At 34.2% G+C, this 5,342-nt stretch overlaps 1 long non-coding RNA gene across 1 annotated transcript; it reads left to right on the forward strand.

Annotated features, from left to right (window-relative positions):
* On the forward strand, positions 988–2,367 carry LOC110266521. Its single transcript, XR_002353930.1, has 2 exons — positions 988–1,378; positions 1,995–2,367. It is a non-coding gene; the product is annotated as an uncharacterized LOC110266521 (long non-coding RNA).

Here is a 5,342-nt window from a genome sequence, read left to right on the forward strand (position 1 = left end):
ATTTTCGAATACCCGTTTCCTTCATACAGAGTGAGTTTCTTTTTCTTCTAATTCTAGTACAGTTATTCATTTGTCCATTTTTTTTACTTTGTAATCGTGTTTTCTGCAAGTCCCTTTCTTACTCATGCTACACTAACTGCTTTTTTTAATTCAAAAAGGAAAATTGATTAGGTGTTGTGACATTAGATCAAATATTATTCAAATTATTGTCTAAACATAAACGATAGTCTATGATTTTTGTTAGGATTTGTTGGATTATTTGATAGAATGTAATCCCCTAACAAGGTACTAGAAAAAACATCATTATAATCAGAATATGGTTCATTGAAGTTAGCTGTAGTTGTCTGCAGTTTAGTTCAAGGGTATGTTGTGCAATTGTGCTGTTCCTACCTTTTTTTACTCAAGGGATGCTATTTTACTACATAACCATGACTTGTTTGAATTGCTAGAATTTGATTGGCGTGCAGTTAGGTATACAATATGTTCATTTAATTGAATGAATTGAGAAATAACAGCACCATTAAAGTTAAACAACCATTTCCCGGTATTTCTAACTTCTCCCTACATATTGAGAAAAGTAGCCACTTTAGTGGATATAAGTTATGTGTAGTTTATGTGGATAGTTCAATAGTTATGTTCATTATATTGTGGCTTTCAATCTGTATTATATTTTTTGGTTGTGTTTCATGCCTGATTTGGCTTCAAGTATTTCTCTTTGGGGGCATTACAATCTGGATGTCGCTGCTTCTGAATTGTGTCGTGTCACTGGTTCTCTACCTCCTCATTGTGGCTCAACCTCTATTTAGGTAACTCAAGTGTCTCTTGTTCTATTATTTTAATTGATTTAGTTTCTGTTTTTATCTGAATATTGATTTGGTATAATACTGCCTGTTTTGGTCACTGGTTATCTGGCTAGAAGTGCATTTTCTGTTTTGATCACTAGTTCTCTGGCTGGAAATGCATTTTCTATTTTGGTCACTGCTCTGTTTTTGTCATTGATTCAAAATAGGAAAATATTAATTCTGTTTTGGCTGGAACTGTTCAATGCAAATAAAATTGATTGTGGGTCGCCTGCCTGCATCAATAAGCATCAGGTATAGTTTTTTTTAGTTATTCAGCTATTGAGTTATAATTTGATTAAGTGAGTAATTGATTAATGATACTGCTGTGAATGGTGAATTGAGGTGAGAAATATGGTGAGTTTATTCATTGTTCCTTATTTTTTTTTCCTGTTTTCTCTGCATAGTTATATCTTTTTTTCTTGATCCTTGTAAATTAATCATTATATGTTTTAGGATGCTGCTACTCTAAATTATTGGAAGCTGGTCATCACTGTTTGAAAAGAATAATGCATCACAATTGCCCTGTTTGCTTTGAGGTATAAACTATAAAGACTATTCTTCTATTATGGTAAAATCTTTTGGGAAGAACCCCATGATTTCATTTGTTTGGTTTATGAATTGGTTTCTTTTATTATGAATTTTGTTTATTGTTGCTATGATGATGTTGGTTTATTCTGCCATTAGTTACTTTGTTGATTGAATTTTTTTTCTTTAATGAGATTTTGTTCTGAGCAATGTTAGGAGAAAATAGTTCTGCGTCGTCATCGGTTCCTACTTTGTCATCCAATGCTATTCCGTGCTCTCCTCTCTGCTTGCGTCCACTGCGTTGTCCCCCACTTGGTCCGCTCAGGTTCGGTGTGTGTTTGGATTAAGCTTATTTTCTATTATAAATCAAAGAGTCATTTAGCTGAATATGTTCTCTCTATGTAAAAAGTTAAGCATAGAAGTTTTGTTTGAATTCAATTTAGTTTTGGATTAAGCTTATTTTCTATTATTAATGGTTATTTTTTAATTGCTGGTTGGTTTATCTTGTTAGCATGTAAAATGGCTGAGAATTCCGAGTTGATTCTCTCAATGGATGTCTTAGTGTTTCACAAAATGAGTGTTTAAATTATTGTAATTTTCAGGGATTAAATTTGTTTGATGACTCAGCTGAGTACATTCTCGGTGGCAGCAGACTTGGAAACAAATTCCGCGGCTTGTCTAAGATCCAAGTCCTTAGGAGTTCCTCATCAGATAAAGAGAGAGCAAACAATGTTGCTAAGATCAAAGTTGTGATATGCTTTGTGTTGCATGTTTCTCTTCTATGCTTCTTGTAGTTTGCATTATGTCTGATGCTAATCAATGTTCTTTTAGTTACTTTAGCAGTTACATGTTGATTGAGAATGCTACTTGCTACATCAGGTTCTTAGTCGGTAATGGCTTGGCTAGTGTCAACATGTATAGATTTTAAACTTTGAAGTTTTTGCGTGTGCAAACAATGAATTAATTGATTCTAATTTGGATTTGAATTTCGTTTGGTGTATTTTAAGTTGTAAAATGATGCAGAGCAATGAGTACAACTTTTCTTTATTATGTATATTTTTCTTTAGTGATTTGATTTATTTATTGACATTAAATTAAAAAAATAGTTGGAACTAATTTCAATGAAACATGAGAAACCTATTGTAAATAAAGAATTATATATTATAAAAATCGTTGTCAAAAGTCATAAAAGGTAATGGTGTTAAAACCGTTGTCAAAGACAACTATAAAATGGCAATGGTAATAAAACCGTTGCCAGAAAACGACACTAATGGCAACGCTTTAAAACCGTTGGCTTTGTGAATAATAAAACTACAACAGTTTAAAACCGTTGCCTATCCAATTATGATTTTAAACCGTTGCGTCATGAAAGAGAACGATTTTAAACCATTGCCTATCCAGCAACGGTTCTAAACCGTTCTTTAAAAATTGTTGTCAAAACCGTTGTCTATACCAGTAACTTTGGCAACGGTTATTTTGTTACCGTTGCCTTAGGTAAAAAACTGTTGCCTTTGAGCATTGGCAACGGCCGCATATACCACAGGTCAAAAACCGTTGCCAACGCATTGCCTAAAGTTTTAGGAACGGTTTTTCAGTCTACGGTAACGGTTTTTGACCGTTGCGAAAACCCTTATTTGTTGTAGTGCGCCCTGCAAGACAAAGGTTGCTTGTATTGGATACCCTGCAAGACAAAGGTTGCTTGCAGTGGGTATTGCCAACAGGAAAGCCTTATCCAGACGGAGGTTCCTGGGTACGTCGGGAGTGGGTATGTAACCGACAAATGAGCTCATTACCTGCATTAAGGCTAGACATGCATCATACTTGGTTGCGCATTTACTCTGTTATGGTTGTTGTTTGAATGTATGCTTTCTTTGTTTGTATTCTATTCACTGTGGCTGTGTTTTATTTTCTTGTATTCTTTTGTTTGTGTTTTGCTTTCTGTTTGCTCTGTTTTCTCTAGTTATCTATTTCTTCTGTTTTTTGCTTCCTAGTATTCTGCTATTTATCTGCTAAACAACCTGGAATTAATGAACTTAACTAATAACTCCGACCCTACTAAGAACTCCCCAGTTCTTATCCCCTTCTCTCTCTTCCCCCATCAGATGGAAACGGGCGTGATATTCTACGTAGTCGAAGACCTATACATTTACGAGGATCCAGTTTACTATGGATACTACATTTTGAGTGCGGAGCCTCGAATGAGACTACAAATCGCGCATGTCACGCGATCGCGTCATCCATGCGGACGCATCATTCGCGTTTTTCCATGCCACGCGTTCGCATCGTCCACGCCTCCGCGTCACTTGTGCTTTTCCAATCCGCGCAGTCGCATGAGTTATGTGTCCTCGTCACTGCAATTTTTCCTCTTTCGCGCGGTCGTGTGAGCCATGAGGCCGCGTCACTTCTCGCTGGTTATCTCCACAATTTCTTGTGTTCCTTCCATTTTGCTAGCTTCCTTTCTAATCTCCAACTCATTGATGCCCTATAAAGCCTGAAACGCTTAACACACAGATCACGGCATCGAATGGAATAAAGGAGAATTAAAATGCATAATTAGAAGTCTCTAGGAAGCAGTTTTCAATCATGTAATAATTTCAGGAAGGAAATATAAATGCATGCTAAATTAATGAATAAGTGGGTAAGGATCATGATAAAACCACACAATTAAACACAATATAAACCATAAAACAGTGGTTTATCAACCTCCCCACACTTAAACACTAGCATGTCTTCATGCTTAATTGAAGGAGATAAAATAAATAAGTATGAACATGTAGAAACTCATGCAATGCAATGCAATCCTATATACATGAATGCAACTATATGATTCTTGCCCACTTGATCAAAAGTAAATAAGCTCTTCAAAACAATTGCAAATCAAATTCCACTAATTCTATCATTATACAGTAAGACAGATAAAAGTGCAAGAAGATAGCTCATGAAAGCAGGGAATATGGAAATTCAAGCATTGAACCCTCACTGATGATGTATGTACGCTCTAATCTCTCTAGTGTATAGGGTAATCACTCTATCCTTCTCTAATCATGTTCTCTAACTTTTGTTCTTCTCCTAACCAATCAAAAACAATTAATATACCAATGCAAACATCATGAGGTCTTTCCAAGGTTGTAATAGGGACAAGGTAGGGGTAGATATATATATATGGTTAAGTGAGCTTATAAATTGAATATTTAATTAACCCAAGCTTTAACCCAACCTATATATATTTAGTGTAACCTTAGAATTCATACCTAGTTACCCAGAATTCCCTTTTACATTCCATACTCATGTATCAACTTTTTATTTTAATTTTATCATATGTGCATTGATTTTTGAATTCTTAATTCAGCATTGGGGTAATTTTGTCCCCTTATTTATTTATTGATTTTTTTTATAGACATAAAAATAAACATAGCTTATCAATGCACATAAATTTTTAATTCTTATAGTTTCACATGAGTAGGTATCCAAATTCCCATTATATTATCATGACACATTCCCTTAATAGCTTTTGTTCCCACAATTTCCCATACTTAACTAGCACACACAATTCTATGTTAAGCTAACCAAAGATTCAATTTGGGATATACAATTGTTTTTCCGCTTAAGGCTAGTAATGTGGTGAAATATAGAACAAACAAGATTTAAAGGCTCAAAGTGGTTAACAAAGGTATTTGAAAAGGGTAGGCTTAATTTGGATAAGTGAGTTTAAACAAATAATGGCCTCAATCATATGCAAGCATACAAATATAATAAATATTGGACATATAGGATGAAACAAAATATAGAATACAATTATAGAGAAGTAAACACACAAGAATAAAATATTTATGGTTAAATAATGTAACCATGCATAAAGGCTCAAATCTTCACAGGTTGTGTGTTCTTTAGCTCAAAAATCATGTTCCAAATACATCTTTAAGCAGATTTTTCATAAAATTTTTTTTAAAAATTAGTGAAATTTTGTTCCAAAGA

The sequence above is a fragment of the Arachis ipaensis genome, chromosome B09 (assembly GCF_000816755.2).
Source record: "Arachis ipaensis cultivar K30076 chromosome B09, Araip1.1, whole genome shotgun sequence".
NCBI lineage: Eukaryota > Viridiplantae > Streptophyta > Magnoliopsida > Fabales > Fabaceae > Arachis > Arachis ipaensis.